At 37.2% G+C, this 19,741-nt stretch overlaps 1 non-coding gene across 1 annotated transcript; it reads left to right on the top strand.

Moving 5' to 3' along the window:
* Positions 1–229: 229 nt before the first annotated feature.
* Positions 230–338, top strand: LOC119469248. The gene has a single exon (XR_005198058.1). It is a non-coding gene; the product is annotated as a U6 spliceosomal RNA (small nuclear RNA).
* The last annotated feature ends 19,403 nt before the right edge of the window (positions 339–19,741 follow it).

Raw genomic sequence — 19,741 nt, 5'->3', positions numbered from 1 at the left:
CGATCATTACATTATTTGGAAATAATTTAATTACCTTGAAGCAGGTATCAAGCCATTGGCATGAGCTGCAGATTTAGCTGTTATAAGACATAGAAATAGATTCATCAATCAAGGTTCTTAGCCATCCTATTCTAATGGTTAATAATAATGTCTATTCCTGATCTCCTCCATACTGCTGCCTATGCAGTTGCCTTGAAAATATTTTCAGTGCAAATGAACAATTAAAATGGTGGTCTTCACTTCAGCAGCACTTAGGTTAAAACTGAAACATACAGAGAAGATTAGCATGTTCCCTGTGCAGGGATGGCGTGCAAATGTGTGAAGTGTTCTATATTTTTATGACATTGTTTGTGACACAGAGGATAAGTGCTTTAGGTGATGGATAGTCCATTCACCCCAAGTGTGAATTACATTATTGTGATTATTACACATGCTTGTATAAATTATCCCATATAACCCATAAGTATTGATAATTACTATGTACTCATAAAATTAAAAATTAATTAATTAATATTAAATGGTGGCAAAGTTTCTAATATCAGATTAGAGACTTTACTAATTTTTTTCATTGGCCCAATAATTTTATATGATTAGTCATTAACCAGGAGATTAATAAAATTGCAGATTTATTGCCCCTGCCTTGTTTTGCATTGTAGAAGATGTGCAGAGATGACACCAGACTTGTATTTTTCAAATCCCACACTTACTTAATGCAAATGTAAATTCAGATGTACCACATTACAGTTGAAAGGGATCTTCACAATCAACAAATGATTGATCTGAGATTCAGAGGGACAAAGCTATTTGTCTCAAGTAATAAAGATAGATAATGTGGGACCTGAAACAAAACTGAAGATTTCCTGATTCCTAGCCCAGTACATTTACAGTGCACATCCAAGGCATTAGAAGTTCAAAACTTGAGTCAACTAGATATAAAATTATTATATTGTAATTTTTCAGGACTCTGTGAATTTCCATAGGACATTTCCATTTTCCAAATAATTTTGGAAGCCTAAGTTAACACCTGCTCCTTTTAAGAAAATGAAAAACATCTTTATTCTTTAATAAATTCTCTTTGCTCCTACTTTAAGTGCCAAACAAAAGTACACAAGCTGTCAGTATCTCCATTAAAAATAAAATAAAATAAAAATAAAATGGGTTTAAAAAGTCTTATTAAGGAAGTGATCAACGGAACTGCTGCCAAGGTTTGGCTCTATTTTCTCCTCTTGGATGTAATTGGTTACTTATTTTCAAAGTTGGAATCTTTCACATAATTGCAGATGCTACACTGTACAGAAACATTGTAAAACTGACCCTGAAGCCACCAAGAAGATTAACCAGTAATTTGAACATATTTTACTAAGGTTAGTGTATTTGAAATGAAACAAGAAATGCATTTTGTTAGAACTCTGTCTCTTCAGTGAATTGTTTTGATAATAATGCTAGTGCCAGTGAGTTTTGAATGCACTTAGAAGCATGTGCAAATACACACCAAATTATGTAATAGCCCGTGATCACTTGGAGCTAAGTGGATAGTGCCAATGTCAAGCATTCTAGCCTGCATTTTACCCTGAAATCACAAGTTCATCTTACAGTTAGAACGTGAGTTCAAGGCTGCCTTGTAAGATAGACAATGTGGCACATGGTTAGCAAGAAATGATATTGGGTGGAATCTCTAGATGGAACAGAAGAGTGGTTAGTCTAACTTCTAGTTTGACTTCTTGATAAAGAGTAAGTTCTTTTGGAAATTACATTCTAAGAACTGTAATGTTTGACCATGACAGCCTCAGGCCAAGTTGTTTTCGCTGCAAATTCCAGCTACTGTCTACTCAAACTTGCTCAGTTTTAGCCTTTTGCATGCCCAGTAACAATGCTTCTGTACATCCTTATTCAATATGGCTCTGGTTGCAGTTAGGTGCATGGGGACTGAGGTCACATCAAATCAAGGAAAACAACTTGCAAAGCTAGAGGTTTGGAAATCTTCAAAGCTCCAAACATTTGACTACTCAAATGTCTTTTGTCCTTGTTACTGTGTTTTTTCTGTTACCTGCTGACCATATCTATGACACAATATTTGTGTTTTTTAAATCTGAAAAATAAAGTTTTTAAAAATAAGTGGGGTTTGATGGAAGGAACATTTTCTTCTCAATTTTGTCACCTTGATTTTTCCACTTGGCTTAATACAAGGAGAATGTACCTCACATTTTGAGGTTGGCTCTCTGTCTCATTTCGACTGAGTAACAATTTTCTGGAGTGACTCCACAAAGTGAGGAAAGGGTAAGTGAGAGACATCCCAGGACCCCACATTCCCACCATAGAATCATGCAATCCTGGCCACAAGAGAGCCCGCCCATGCCTCCCAACCCATGAAACTAACACAGGGAGTTTCTTTGAGGCCGTGGAACAGAAGTGCTCCAGGGAGGGAGCTCAGGTTGAGTCTCACACCCTTTCTAAGACCTTTCCGAGACCTAATGTGGCCACAGCAGGGCACCATTTTCAAACCTGGCCTTTGGCAGAGTGCACTGGGGCACAGACATGTGGGAGTTGAGGTATGATAGAAATGTGGGCTGTTGCTGCTGAAACTGGGGCATTAGCTTGGAGAAGTCAAGCAGCTGGGGTTGAGAAGCATGTGAGATGTGAGCTACACCTGCTGATGATGGGAAGCAAGCATTACTGGGACAGAGATTGTGGTGCTAGTGCAAGTTGCCACTGAAACTCAGTTGTAAGTTAGGCAAGGGCTCCAGTAGCTGGGGCTGAGGCACAAGATATGAGCAAGGTATCATCACCAGGGCTAAGGGGCAAGCACCACTGGCACTAGAGCAGGAGAGGGATATGCCTTCCCCACTTGCCAGCCTGGGCTATGGCCACTCAGGCCAGCCCCACTCTCCCCAGTGGCAGGGCCTCAGCACAGCTACCACTGCCCCTCACTAGAGCACTCTGCTTGTGACCTGAGTATTACCCTATCCGTGACCACCATGGCGGGTGCCTGATCTCACCACTGGGGTGGCGGGAGTGGGGATCTGAGCATAAGCCTGCCACGCCCATCTTTATTCTCCTCTTAGATAGAACACATAGCCTGGGCTCCTAGGGATTGCCCAACCCAATCTACCATGTTGTGCACCTGAAAACTCCTCCCAGAAGCCCAAGGTTAGGCCTAAACTCCCAGCTCTTACCACCCCAGCTGAAAACTACCTGCAAGCACCATCCATAGGCCTGGAGACTTGCCCACTCAGTTAATTGCAGTCACTGCCAACATCATTGTACATTACTTGGGACCCAGAGAATTATCCTGCCATTGCTACTATCATTGCCCACACCACACTGCCTTCCTAAGGCCAGATAACTCACCCACTCAGCTGGTCCATGGCTGCTAAAATTGGCATCTGAGCAAGCCATCTGCAGACCCAAGAATCTGCCCCAATGGTAACTACTAACAATATGACAGTAGAAACTCCCATGAGGCACGAGGACAAGCCTGCTTAGTCCACTGTACCACCACTGGGAACTGAAGACTGACCTACCGGCATCTCTGTCCTCAGCACAACTTCACCATAGTCTCTACTAGTAACCACAGCCTAACCCATTAAGAAAATCATAGATACCACTGACGGTGTTTATGTCCCTCAAAATCCTACAGAGATTACACTCTACACTACTGCATACACCAGAATCAAAGTGAAAGTGGCCTGCTCAACCAATATCATATCCATATCTTCAGGAAAAGGTCTTCCCCTGTGAACGTAAATTCAAAAATAGGAAGAAGTGACTGTTACAGCAGATGCATAAACATCAATGTAAGGACACAGGAAACAAAAAAAGGCAAGAAAATATGACACCTCCAAAGGAACGCAATAATTCTCCAGCAATAGAACTTAACCAGAAAGAAATTTTTTGAAATCCAAGATAAATAATTCAAAATATTGACTTAAAATAAACTCAGTGAGATACAAAATAATTCTAAAAAAAATACGTAAATCAGGAAAACAATTTAGAATATGAATGAAAAATTTAGCAAAGAGATAGATATTTTTAAAAAGAATTAAATAGAAATTCTGGAACTGAAGAATTCATTTAAACACACACACACACACACACACACACACACACACACACACACACACGAAAGCTTAATAATAGACTAGATTAAGCAGAAGAAAGAACCACAGAAGTTGAAGACAGGATGTTTTGAAATCATCCATCTAGAAAAAAATAAAGAAGAAAGAAGACAAAAGAATGAGCAAAACCTTTATAACGTTTAGGGTAACGTAAGCAAAAGATATTTGAATTATTGGTATCCATGAGAGCAAAGAGAAAATGAAGTATTAGAAAATCTATTTAGCAAATTAATAGATAAAAACTTTCCAAGTCAAACAAGAGATTTAGACATTTGGATACAGGAAGTTCAGAGATTCCCCAGGCAGATAAAATGTAAAAAGGACTTCTCCATGGCACATTGCAATTAGATTTTCTAAAGTCAAAGATAAAGAATTAATTCTAAAAACAGCAAATGAAAAGCATCTAGTCATTTGTAAAGGAAACTATACCAGGTAACAGTGGATTTTTCAGCAGAGCCTTCATAGACGAGAAGAGAATGGGATGATATATCCAGCACTGAAAGAAAAAAAATAAAAGCTAATAGTTACAAATACTATATCCAGCAAAATTATCCTTCCTAAATGAAAAAAAAAAAAAATCTCCTTTTCCAGAGAAGCAAATGCTGAGGGAATTTATTTTCACTATACTAATCCAACAAGAAATGCTCAAGGAGTCCTAAACCTGGAAATGAAAAGATGACATTTACCATCACAAAACACATGAAAGTGTGAAACTCACTGTTAAAGCACTCACAGAGAGAAGAAAAGGTGCTCAGATGATTCTACTACAGAAGTCCACCAAACCACAATAATAAACCGTAAAAAAAAAGAAAGCAAATAATGCATAAAATAACCAGAAAACAGGGACAATATGAAAGGAACAGAGTCTCACATATCAACAACCTTGAATATAAATGGATTAAATTTTCTACTTAAAAGATAGAATAGATGAAGGAATTATAAAAATTATTCAAGTATATATGGCTTATAAGAAACTCACCTTACCAGTAAAGACACATGCAGACTGAAAGTAAAGTGATAGAACAAGATATTCTATGCAAATAGAAACAAAAAGCAAGCAGGAGTAGCTCCATTTGTATGTCAGATAAAATTAACTTTAAATCAAAAATAGTAAAAAAATTAAAAGTAGGTCACTATATAACAGTAAAGGGATCAATCCAGCAGGAGTGTACAACAATTTCAATTATGTATGCACCCAACACAGGGGCACCCAGATTTATAAAACAATTACTAGATGTAAAGACAGATAAATTGTAAAACAATAATAGTGAGGAACTTCAATATCCCATTCTCAGAGTCAGACATTATCAAAACAGAAAATAAAGAAACATTAAATTTAAACTGGACTTTACACTGAAAGAACTGAACAGATATTTACAGAACATTCTATCCAACAATTGCAGAAGATACATTCTTTTCACCAGCGCATGAACATTCTCCAGATTAAACTATAGCTTAGGTCAAAAAACAAGTCTCAATTTACAAAAAAAAACAAATTGTAATAATATTAAATAAATGTTCAGAATACAGTGAAATAAAACTAAAAATTAATACCAACAGAAACTTTGGAACTATACATGGAAATTAAACAACATGTTCCGAAATGACCATTGAGTCAATGAAGAAATTAAGATAGAAATCAAAAATTCTTAAAACAAAAATGGAAACATAACATATCAAAACAGCAAATGGAATACAGCAAAAGCTAAGAAGGAAGTTTATAGCAGTAAATACATACTTCAAAAAATAGAAGGATTACAAATTAATGATCTAACAATGGACCTCATGGAATTAGAAAAGCAAGAACAAACCAAACTTCAAATTAGCAGAATAAAAAAAAATAATAAAGAAAACAATCTAATTAAGTAAAACAGAGACTTAAAAAAATACAAAGAATCAATGATGAGAAATTTTTTCTTTGGAAAAGTAAACAAGATTGATCAAATGCAAGCTAGTTTAAGAAAAAAAGAGAGGCACTCCAAATAAACAAAAAATAAAAAAGAAGACATTACAACTATATGCCATGAACAGCTATTTGCTGACAGATTGGAAACCTACTGAAAATTGATAAATTCCTGAAGACACAAAGCCTAGCAACATTAAATCAGTAAGAAATATAAAACCTGTACAGACCAATAATGATCAACAAGATTGAATCAGTAGTAAAAGTCTCTCAACAAAGGAAGCCCAGGACCAGATGAATTCACAGCAAATTCCATCAAATGTACAAAGAAGAATTAATACCAATCATTCTGAAACTATCCCAAAAAAATGAAGAGGAAAGAATTCTCCCTAACTCATTCTACAAAGCCAGCATGATGCCAAAACCTGACAAGGACACACACACACACACACACACACACACACACACACACACACACTCACTCCACAGGCCAATATCTCTGATGAACACAGATGGAAAAATCCTTACCAAAATACTAGCAAACTGAATCCAGCAGCACATCAGAAGGATAATTTACTACGATCAAGTGAGTTTCATCCCGGGGATGCAAGGATGGATCAACATATGCAAATCAATAAATGTGATTCACCACATCAACAAATAAAAGACAAAAATTATATGAGCACCTCAATAGATGCAGAAAGAGTGTTTGATAAAATTCAACATTCCTTCACGACAAAAAGTCTTAACAAAGTAGACACAGAAGGATCATACCTCAAAACATGAAATAGCCTTATGTGACAAACTCACATCTAACATCAAACTGAATGGGGAATAGTTGAAGGCTTTTTTCTCTAAAAACCAGAACAAAACAAGAATGCCCACTTTTGCCACATAGTACTGAAAATTCCAGCTAGAGGAATCAGATAAGAGAAAGAAATGACAGGCATCTAAATTGGAAAAGAAGAAGTCAAATTGTCCCTCTTTGTTTATGATATGATTTTGTACTTATAAAAACCTAGCAGCTCCACCTAAAGCGCTTAGATTTGATTTATGAATTCAATAAAGTTGCAGGATACAACATCAATGTACGAAAATTAGTAATGATTCTATATACCAATAACGATCTAGCCAAGAAAGAAATATCAAAAAAATTAAAAAAATAAAATAAATCTAATCAAGGAAGTGAAAGAGCCCATGCTCATGGATCAAAAGAATTAATTTTGTTAAATATTATTAATGCCCATATTACCCAAAGGAATCTACAGATTCAATACAGTCCTTATCAAAACACCGATGACATTCTTTACAAGATAAGAAACACAATCCTAAAATTCATATGGAACCAAAAAAGCACTTGAAAAGCAAAAAGAAACAAACTGTAGGCATCGCATTACCTGACTTCAAAATACAGTACAAGGCTATAGTAACCAAAATTGCATGGTGTTGGTATAAAAATAGACACACAGACCAATGGAACAGAATAGAGAGCCGAGAAGTAAAGCAACTTATTTACAACCAACTGATCTTCAACAAAACTGATGGGATCTTACACTGGGGAAAGGACACCCTTTTTAATAAATAAATAGTGTTGGCAAAATTTGATAGTTGCATGCAGAAGAATGAAACTGGACCAGCACGTCTCATTACATACAAAAGTTAACAAGATAGATTAAAGATTTAAACATAAGACCTCAAAGTATAAAAATACTTGAAGAAAACCTAGGGAAAGCTCTCCTGGATGTTGTTCCAGGCAGAGTTTATAACTAGAACCTCGAAAGCATAGGCAACAAAAAAATTAACCAATGGAACTTAAACTGAAAACCTTCTGCACAGCCAAAGAAATGATTGATAGAGTGAAAAGGCAACCTGTTGAAAGAGAGAAAATATTTGCAAACTATTCATGTGACAGGTGACCAATATTCAGAATATACGGGGAACTCAAACTACAAGATAAACAGCAAATAATCCCATTAAAAGTAGACAAAGCTATGAATAGACATTTTGCAAAAGAAGACATACAAATGACTAACAGGTATATGAAAAAATGTTCACTGTCATTAGTCATCACAAAAATGCAAATCAAAACCACAAGAGAGATAATCATATCCCAGCACTTTGGGAGGCCAAGGTGGGTGGATCACCTGAGGTCAGGAGTTTGAGACCAGCCTGGCTAACATGGAGAAACCTTGTCTCTACTAAAAATACAGAAATTAGCTAGGCATGGTGGCACACACCTATAACTCCAGCTGGCTGGGAGGCTGAAGCAGAAAAACATCTTGAACTTGGAAGGTGGAGGTTGCAGTGAGACCATATCATGACGCTGCACTGCAGCCTGAGGAATAGAAAGAGACTTTGTTTTGAAAAATGAATAAAAAATACATATAAACAAAAAATATACAAATATATTTTTTAAAACTACAAAAATTAATGAATGTTGGCAAGGATCCAGATACAAGTGTTCTCTTATACACTGTTGGTGGGAATGTAAACTAGTATAGCCAAGGGGAAAACAGAACAAAGATTCCTCAAAAATCTAAAAATAGAATTACTGCTCAATCCAGCAATCTCACTCTGGGCATCTACCTCCCAGGAAAGAATTTAATTTACCAATGGGATACCCTGTGCTTGCATGTTTACTGAAGCACCACTCACAATAGCAAAAATATGGAATCAACCTAAGTGTCAATCAGTGGATGAATAGATTTTTAAAATGTGGTATCTATATAGGTAATGGAATACTATTAAGTCATAAAAAAGAATGAAGTCATGTAATTTGCAGCAATGTGGAAGGAACTGAAGGTCATTACCTTAAGCAAAATGAGTCAGGCCCAAAAAGACAAATATCAAATGTTCCCACTTATATGTGGGAGCTAAAAAAATTGATCACACAGTGGTAGAGAGGAAAGATAGAGAACAAAATCTGTGAAAGGTGAGTGGGGGGGAGGGGGGAGGATGAAGGCAAGGGAGTTAAAAGGTACAAATATACAGTTTGATAGAAGAAATAAATTTAATGTATGACTAAACAGTAGAGTAACTATAGTTAACAAAAACATATTGTACTCAGGTGACAAACATCCTTAATACCCTGTCTTGATCACTGTGCATTTCATATATGTAGCAACATTTCACATGTATTCCATAAATTTCTACAAATAAATAAATAAATAATTCTCCTTGCTTGTTTTTGTGACTTGTCAGTGTTGACATACTTTCTCTCAAAAAGCTAGGTAGTAAATAATTTAAACTTTACAAGCCATGTCGTTTGTGTCACAACCACTCAACTCTTGCTGTAGTGCAAAAATAGCCACTGACAATAGGTAGACAAATGAGCACAGCCGAAATCCAGTATGTCTTTATTTATTTACAAAATTATGTGTTGAGCTAGATTTAGTCCTCAAACTGTGGTTAGGCAAACTCTAGATTATAGTAAATTATATGACTTGGGGAAAAAAAATGCTTAAAAAAATCCTAAGCTTTAAAAGTTTTTTTGCTGGACTCTTAGTAGGATTCCATACAATGAGTTTTGTAAAAACAGCTATTTGTAAGTTTATTTCAATTTATGGTATATATGGGAATATATTAAGTTTACTTGATTGGAAACAAAAGAAAAAAATCTACCATTATTTTCCTCATTTAACAAATTATAAGGGACTCTAAGAATAACTCTTGCAGAGATTACAAAATAAATGTAACTGATTTGTTAATGCCAAAAGCTAGAAGTAATCAATTTAGATCATTACAGTATGGAAGTCTACTAAACATAGTGAATTATCCAGCTCATTAATTTAGGATTTGGCTAGTGATGTGAGAACTTCTCTAGTTATTAATACTCTCATTTGCATTTTGGTGAATATATAAATAACTTTTCATTAGAACTGACCTCTAAGATCTTGAAAAAACCATTCCTAGGCAAGATGGACAAATAGAAACAGCTCTGGTCTGTGGCTCCCAGTGAGACCAATGCAGAAGATGTGTGATTTCTGCATTTCCAACTGAGGTACCTGGTTCATCTAATTGGGACTTATTAGGCAGTGGGTGCAGCTCACAGAGGGCAAGCAGAAGCAGGGTCAGGTGTGGCCTCATCTGGAAAGCACAAGGAGTCAAGGAACTCCCTCCTCTAGCCAAGAGAAACCATGAGGGGCTTTGCCATGAATGGCAGTGCTATCCAGCCTAGATACTATGCTTTCCCCATGGTCTTCACAACCCACAGACCAAGAGACTCCCTCTTGTGCCTATACCACCAGGGCCCTGGGTTTCAAGCACAAAACTGGGTGGCCATTTCAGCAGAAACCAAGATAGCTGCAGAAGTTTTATTTTGTACCCCAGTGGTGCCTAGACCCAGCAAGAAAGAACTATTTACTCCCCTGAAAATGGGGCTAAAGCCAGGTCTTGCTCAGTGGATCCCATCCCAATAGAGCCCAGCAAGCTAAGATCCACTGGCTTGAAATTCTCACTGCCAGCACAGCAGTGTGAAGTAGACCTAGGATGCTTGAGCTTGGTGGGGGGAGGGGCATATGCCATTACTGAGGCTTGAGTAGGCGGTTTTCCCCTTACAGTGTAAACAAAGCCACCCTGAAATTCCAACAGGGCAGAGCCCACTATAGCACCAAAAAAGCCGCTGTAGCCAGACTGCCTCTCTAGATTCCTTCTCTCAGGGGCAAGGCATCTCTGAAAGAAAGGCAGCAGCCCCAGTCAGGGGCTTATGGTTAGAACTCCCATCTCCCTGGAACAGAGCACTTGGAGGAAGGGGCAGCTGTGGGTGCAGCTTCGGCACACTTAAATGTTTCTGCCTGCCAGCTTGGAAGAGAACACTGGATCTCCCAGAACAGCACACAAGCTCTGTTAAGAGACAGACTGCCTCCTCAAGTGGGTCCCTGACCCTTGTGCCTCCTGACAGAGAGACACCACCCAGCAGGGGTTGATAGACATCTCATACAGGAGACCTCTGGCTGCTAGATGCAGGTGCCCATCTGGGACAAAGCTTCCAGAAGAAGGAGCAGACAGCAATCTTTGCTGTTCTGCAGGCTCCACTGGTGATACACAGGAAAACAGAGTCTGGAGTGGACCTCCAGAAAGCTCCAGCAGACCCAGTAGACCTGTAGTAAAGGGGCCTGATGTTAGAAGGAAACTAACAAACAGAAAGCAACAGCATCAACATCAGCAAAAAGGACGACCATGGAAAAACTCCATCCAAAGGTCACCAACGGCAAAGACCAAAATAGATAAATCTACGAAGATGAGGAAAAACAAGCACAAAAAGGCTGAAAATTCCAAAAACCTCCTTCTCCACCAAAGGATCACAACTCCTCACCATCAAGGGAACAAAACTGGGCAGAGAATGAGTTTGACAAATTGACAAAAGCAGGATTCAGAAGGTGAGTAATAATGAACTCCTCTGAGCTAAAGGAGCATGTTCTAACCCAATGCAAGGAAGCAAAGAACCTTGATAAAAGGTTAGAGGAATTGTTAACTAGAATAACCAGTTTAGAGGAAAACATAAATGATGTGATGAAGCTAAAAAATATAGCACAAAAACTTCATGAAGCATACACAAGTATCAATAGCCAAATCAATCAAGCAGAAAAAAGGATATCAGAGATTGAAGAGCAACTTAATGAAATAAAGAATAAAGACAAGATTAGAGAAAAAAGAATGAAGAGGAATGAACAAAGCCTTCACGAAATAAGGGACTATGTGAAAAAACCAATCCTACATTTGATTGGTGTACCTCAAAGTGACGGGGATAATGGAATCAAGTTGGAAAACACACTTGAGGATATTATCCAGGAGAACTTCCCCAACCTAGCAAGACAGTCCAACATTTAAATTCAGGAAATCCAGAGAACATCCCAAAGATACTGCTCGAGAAGAGCAGCCCCAAGACACATAATTGTCAGATTCACCAAGGTTGAAATGAAGGAAAAAATGTTAAGGGCAGCCAGAGAGAAAGATCAGGTTACCCACAAAGGGAAGCCCATTTCACTAACAATGGATCTCTCAGCAGAAACCATATGAGCCAGAAGAGGGTGGATGCCAATATTCAACATTCTTAAAGAAAATAATTTTCAACCCAGAATTTCATATCCAGTTAAACTAAACTTCATAAGTGAAGGAGAAAAAAAAATCCTTTACAGACAAGCAAATACCAAGGGATTTTGTCACCACCAGGCCTGCCTTACAAGAGCTCCTGAAAAAAGCAGCAAATATAAAAAGGAAAAGCAAGTATCAGCCACGACAGAAACAAACCAAAATGTAAGGACCATCAACACTATGAAGAAATTGCATCAACTAATGGGTGAAACAACCAGCTAGAACCATGACAGGATCAAATTCACACATAACAATATTAGCCTTAAATATAAATGGGCTAAATGCCCCAATCAAAAGGCACAGACTGGCAAATTGGATAAAGAGTCAAGATCAATCAGTGTGCTGTATTCAGGAGACCTATCTCACATGCAAAGACACATATAGGCTCAAAATAAAGGGATGGAGGAAGATTAACCAAGCAAATGGAAAGTGAAAAAAAAAAGTAGGGGCTGTAATCCTAGTCTCTGAAAAAACAGACTTTAAACCAACAAAGATCAAAGAAGACAAAGAAGGCCATTACATAGTAGTAAAGGGATATAGGCAACAAGAAGAGCTAAGTACCCTAAATATATATGCACCCAATACAGAAGCACCCAGATATATAAAGCAAGTTCTTGATGACCTACAAAGAGATGTAGGCTACCACAAAATAATAGTGGGAGACTTTGGCACTCCACAGTCAATATTAGATAAATCAACAAAACAGAAAATTAATGAGGATATTCAAGACTTGAACTCAGCTCTAGGCCAAGTGGACCTAATAGATATCTACAGAACTCTCCACCACAAGTCAGTAGAATTTACATTATTGTCAGCAACACATAGCACTTATTCTAAAATCACCCACATAATTGGAAGTAAAACACTCTTCAGCAAATGCAAAAGCATGGAAATTATAACAGTCTCTCAGACCACAGTGCAATCAAATTAGAACCCAGGATTAAGAAACTCACTAAAAACCACAGAACTGCATGGAAACAGAAAAAACTACTCCTGATGACTTCTGGGTAAATAACAAAATTAAGGGAGAAATAAATAAGTTCTTTGAAACCAATAAGAACAAAGACACAATGTACCAGAATCTCCGGGACACAGCTAAAGCAGTGTTTACAGGGAAATTTATAGCACTGAATGCCCACAGGAGAAAGTGGAAATGATCTAAAATCAACATCCCAACATCATAATTAAAAGAACTAGAGAAGCAAGAGCCAACAAATTCAAAAGCTAGTAGAAGACAAAAAATAACTAACATAAGACCAGAACTGAAGGAGATAGAGACATGAAAAACCCTTCAAAAAATCAAGGAATCCAAGAAGTGATTTTTGGAAAGATTAACAAAATAGATAGACCACTATCCAGACTAATAAAGAATAAAAGAGAGAAGGATTATATAGGGACAATAAAAAATGATAAAAGGGCTATCACCACTGAGCCTACAAAAATACAAATTACCATCAGAGAATACTATAAAAACTTGTATGCATACAAGCTAGAAAATCTAGATTAAATGGATAAATTCTTGGACACATACACCCTCCCAAGACTAAACCAGGAAGAAGTCAAATCCCTAAATAGACCAAAAACAAGTTCTGAAATTCAGGGAGTAATTAATACCCTACCAACCCAAAAATAAAAACAAAGACCAGATGGACTCACAGCCAAATTCTACCAGAGGTACAAAGAGGAGCTGGTACTATTTCTTCTGAAACTATTTCAATCAACAAAAGAAGAGGGACTCCTCCCTAACTCATTTTATGAGGCCAGCATCATCCTGATACCAAACCTGGCAGACACAACAAAAAAAGAAAAATTCAGGCCAATATTCCTGATGAACATCAATGCAAAAATCCTCAATAAAATACTGACAAACTGAAACCAGCAGTACATTAAAAAGCTTATTAACCGTGATTAAGTCAGCTTCTATCTGGGATGCAAGGCTGGTTCAACATACACAAATCAACAAATGTGATCCATCACACAAATAGAATCAATGACAAAAAAACACATGATTATATCAATACATGCAGAAAAGGCATTTGATAAAATTCAACATGTCTTCATGCTAAAAACTCTCAATAAAGTAGGTATTGATGGAATGTATTTCAAAATAATAAGACCTATTTATGACAAACCCACAGCCAATATCACAATGAACAGACGGAAGCTGGAAGCATTCCTTTTGAAAACCAACACAAAACAAAGATGCCTTCTCTCACCACTCCTATTCAACATAGTACTAGAAGTTCTAGCCAGGGAAATTCGACCAGAGAAAGAAATAAAGAGTATTCAAATAGGAGGAGAGGAAGTCAAATTATCTCTGTTTGCAGATGACATTGTATATTTAGAAAACCCCATCATCTCAGCCCAAAATCTCCTTAAACTGATAAGCAACTTCAGCAAAGTCTCAGGATACAAAATCAATGAGCAAAAATCACAAGCATTCCTATACACAAATAGTATACAAACAGAGCCAAATCGTGAGTGAACACCCATTCGCAATTGCTACAGAGAATAAAATACTTAGGAATGCAACTTACAAGGGATGTGAAGGACCTCTTCAAGAACTACAAACCACTGCTCAAGGAAATAACAGAGGGCACAAACAAATGGAAAAACATTTCATGCTCATGGATAGGAAGAATCAATATCGTGAAAATGGCCATACTACCATTCAATGCTATCTCCATCAAGCTACCATTGACTTTCTTCACAGAATTGGAAAAAACCACCTTAAATTTTATATGGAACCAAAAAAGAGCCTGTATAGCCAAGACAATACTAAGCAAAAACAACAAAGCTGGAGGCATCATGCTACCTGACTTCAAACTATATATACTACAAGGCTACAGTAACAAAAACAACATGGTACTGGCACCAAAACAGATATATAGACCAATGGAACAGAACAGAGGCCTCAGAAATAATGCCACACGTCTACAACCATCTGATCTTTCACAAACCTGACAAAAACAAGCAATGGGGAAAGGATGCCCTATTTAATGAATGGTGTTGGGAAACCTGGCTAGCCATATGCAGGCTGAAACTGGACCCCTCCCTTACACCATATATAAATATTAATTCAAGATGGATTAAAGACTTAAATGTAAAACCTTAAAAATGTAAAAACCCTAGAAGAAAACCTAGGCAATACCATTCAGGACATAGGCTTAGACAAAGACTTCATGACTAAAACACCAAAAGCAATTGCAACAAAAGCCAAAATTGACAAATGGGATCTAATTAAAATAGGAGCTTCTGCACAGCAAAAGAAACTGCCATCAGAGTGAACAGACAATGGTTGTATATTTAGAAAACCCCATCATCTCAGCCCAAAATCTCCTTAAACTGATAAGCAACTTCGGTAAAGTCTCAGGATAAAAAAATCAATGTGCAAAAATCACAACCATTCTTATATACCAATAATAGACAAACAGAGAGTCAAATCATGAGTGAACTGAATGGGAGAAAATTTTTGCAATCTGTCCATCGGACAAAGGGCTAATATCCAAAATCTACAAGGAAGTTAAACAAATTTATAAGAGAAAAACAAACAATCCCATCAAAAAGTGGGTGAAAGATATGAACACTTTTCAAAAGAAGACATTTATGTGGCTGAGAAACATGAAAAACAGCTCATTATCACTGTTCATTAGAGAAGTGAATGACATAACATCCCATGCCAGTTAGAATGGCAATCATTAAAAAGTCAGGAAGCAACGGATGCTGGATAGGATGTGGAGAAATCGGAACGCTTTTTCACTGCTGATGGGGGTGTAAATTACTTCAACTATTGTGGAAGACAGTGTGGCAATTCCTCAGGGATCTAGAACCAGAAATACCATTTGACCCAGCAATCTCATTACGAGATATAAACTCAAAAGATTATAAATCATTCTGCAATAAAGACACATGCACACATATGTTTATTGCAGCACTATTCACAATAGCAAAGACTTGGAACCAACCCAAATGCCCATCAGTGATAGACTGGATAAAGAAATTGTAGCACATATGCACAACGGAATACTATGCAGCTATAAAAAATGAGTTTGTATCCTTTGCAGTGATATGGATGAAGCTGGAAACTATCATTCTTAGCAACTGACACAAGAACAGAAAACCAAACACCACGTGTTCTCACTCATAAATGGGAGTTGAATAATAAAATCATATGGGCACAGGGAAGGGAACATCACACACTGGGGCCTGTCAAGGGTTGGGGGGAAAGGGGAAGAGTAGCACTGGGAGAAATACCTAGCGTAGACAATGGGTTGATGGGTGCAGCAATCCACCATGGCACATGTATACCTATATAACAAATCTTCACATGTACTCCAGTACTTAAAGTATAATAATCATTTAAAAAGCTTACTCTGCCCATTGCAGTATGTCCAATCAAATCCAACATATTTCCCCTTTCTTGATTTTAAACTTTATCTCCTTTTACATTTTAGGTATTAACCACTTATCAGATGTATGCCTTGAAAATATATTATCTGATTCTGTAGTGTCTCTTCACACTGATTTTTATTTGTGTGGTTTTTTTGTTTGTTTGTTTGTTTGTTTTTAATTTGGCTGTGTAGAAGCTTTGTAGTTTGGTGTAATCTCATTTGTCTATTTTTGCTTTTGTTGTCAATGCTTTTGGGGTCCTATCCAAAACAAATCTTTGTTCAGACCAATGTCATGGAGGTTTTCTTTTTGGTTTTTTATAATGGTTTTACAGTTTCAGGTCTTACATAATCCATTTTGAGTGGATTTGTGTATATGGTGTGATAAGAAAGTCTAACTTCATTTTTCTGCATGTGGATATCCAGTTTTCTCAATACCCATCATCGAAGAGACTATTCTTTCCACATTGTGTGTTCTTGGCATTGTAGCATCCACAATATATAAGAAACTCAAACAACTCAATAATAAGAAAACAAATAACCTGATTTGAAAATGGGTTAAGGATCTGAATAAACATTTCTCAAAAGATATATAAATGGCCAAAAAGTATTTGAAAAAAATGCTCAACATTCCTAATTATCAGGGAAATGTAAATTAAAGCCACAATGAAATGTCTCATATCTGTTATCATGGCAAGTAACAACAAGATGGATGCTAACACTTTTTGGTGACGATGTGGAGAAAAGGGAGTCTTTGTACATTGTTGGTGGGAATGTGAGTTAGTACATCATGGAAAACAGTATGAACATTCCTCAAAAAATTGAAAATAAAACTACCATATGATCCAGCGATTCTCCTACTGGATATGTACCCGAAGGAAATAAAATTGGTATGTCTCTGCATTGCCATGTTCATTTCATTACAACCTTATCCACAAGATATGGAATTAAGTATTTGTCATCAGATGAATGAACAAAAAGAAAGTACTGTCATTTACAACAACATAGATTAACCTGGAGAACACTGGAGAAAGACAAACACCACGTGATCTCACTTATATGCGGAGTGTAAAAAAGTTCCAAGTCATATAAATGGAGAGTAAAATAGTGATTACCAGCAGCTGGAGGATGGAGAATCGAGGATCATAAGTCAGCAACTACCTCTTTTTCACAGCCCTCTTTACCTTCTCATTAGTGATCAGTTCTTTCATAGAGCTCATGTATAGGAGAGAGGGGATGGGGCATTAGTTTTAAAAAAAAGATGGGGGAAATTGATCTGTTCACTTCTCATTTAAAAATGCAGCTGCTCCAAGGCTGCAGGAGCCTTTCAAGGCTGAAGGAACTCAAACTTTTCTCTTTCAGAGAAAGCTGATGCTGGCACTTTTATGTGGCACATTAGAGGATCTGCATCCTTCCTAAGCCTCCTGCTATTGTATGGAGACTCCACTGTGTCCACCAACCCTATACTGGACCCCAGAGCAGCAGTTTGCTCCTAGCTTCTGGGTGGAGTTGTCATTTAGAAAACTCAAGAAAAGAGGTGATTGTCATCCCTGGATTTGACAAAAAGAGGAGCAGGGTAAGAGGGGGGAAAAAACAGGAAGAGCGTGACTGAATTTAGCAGCCAAAGAATGTAATCTACTTTTGTTCTCAGATGTGAGAAATTTCCTTTTGACACTTCCAACTTAACCTTGGACAAGGTGCTAATCATGAGCTGTGTCAAGAGCAGAGGAAAAGGCATCTCCACATCACATTTTATATCACCAAGTACATATAATAGTGGTGAGGAAATTATGTCTTTTTCAGAAACTTGCTAGTAAATTCTGCCACATGAAATCAATTTTAAAACTTTCTTTAGTGCCAACTATATATCAAGCATTGTATAAAATTTTACAAATATTATTTCATTTAAAATTTAAGGCAGTTACTGAGACAGATATTCTATTCTCATTTTACACTTGAAACAGGGGATCAAAGAAAAATAATTGTAGGTTATTCAAAGTCATGTAGGTAGTAAGCACTGGATATGAGTTGCATATTCTCTCTCTCTCCCCCTCATCTTTCTCTATCTCCCTCACTTTCTCTCTGTTCCTGCCTCCCTTTCTTGCTCTTCTCAATATACCTCCAAAGCTTCTGAGTTGTGTCATTTTTGCCCTAATGTGTATAGCAAATTCTACTGCAGTGTTAGTTAAATAGCGTCACCATGAAATTGTAACGAACTCAGATAAGGCTGCCATTTGACCAAGTAAGACTTCAAATCAAGGACATAGACAGATGGCCAGCAAACAGAATTTATTGTGAAGACCTGCCTTGTTTTAGGAACATGATGCTTCCTTTGATTTTTCAATGTTTTTAGGCAGGTTGTGCACTTGCCAGTTTTTACATTCTACCACTCCCTTCTGATTTACACTCATGTTCCCCATAAACCCTCTTCCAACACAGCTTCTGAAGGCATTTGGGCCTGGAATCCCCCTGCTTACAATCAATCATGGCAACTAGTGGTCCTTTAGTTTGTCTGACTTAAAATGATTTTCTATTCCTACTGAGAAAACAAGCTTTCATTTGGAAGAGAATATGGTAAGTCTAAGAAAGAAATACACATAGAAGCATCTCAAATAAAGATTTGGGTAGGGAGAATTTAGACTTAAAACCAAAAACCAACATAGCTTCCTAAAAAAGAACAACTGAGTAAAAGTGAACACTACATTAGCTATTAAAGGTTAAATCTGTATCCAAGTCACAAACATCATAGGAAAGCACCACTAAAATAAAATTATTAATTTGATCTTACCTTCAGTTTAAGACGTGGGGTGTCCTAATATTTAGATCTATCTCTGCATGAGAGCTCAGATTCATGTGCAAGAATAATTCAAATCTTCCAGCAGGTTAAACCAGATGTAAGAAACATCTTCTGTCTAGATTTGGAGTGCAACAGCCCTGCTTACAGTGATGTCTGGTTAAACCTCTGACCCGATAGACTGAGAGAACTCTTCAGATGCTGAGCATCTCTCAACATGCAGGAGATAGACCATCTGCAGCAAGATCATTTGCTAAAACACAGATTCCTAGTTTTGCCAGGCCATCTCGATTGGAGTCTCAAAGTGTGATTCTGGACTATGTTTTTAACAAATGCCATCATATAATTTTACAATCACTTAAACTTGGAAACCACTAATTTAGATTATTCTATAGGTGCCCCTACCTCATCTAATTTGTTCTTCACTCCCATCCTTCTTGGAACACTA

This window comes from Cebus imitator, unplaced genomic scaffold (assembly GCF_001604975.1).
Source record: "Cebus imitator isolate Cc_AM_T3 unplaced genomic scaffold, Cebus_imitator-1.0 Scaffold610, whole genome shotgun sequence".
NCBI classification, from domain to species: domain Eukaryota; kingdom Metazoa; phylum Chordata; class Mammalia; order Primates; family Cebidae; genus Cebus; species Cebus imitator.
The sequence above is the reverse complement of the archived record's forward strand: the minus strand, read 5'-3'. Positions and strand labels throughout refer to the sequence as shown.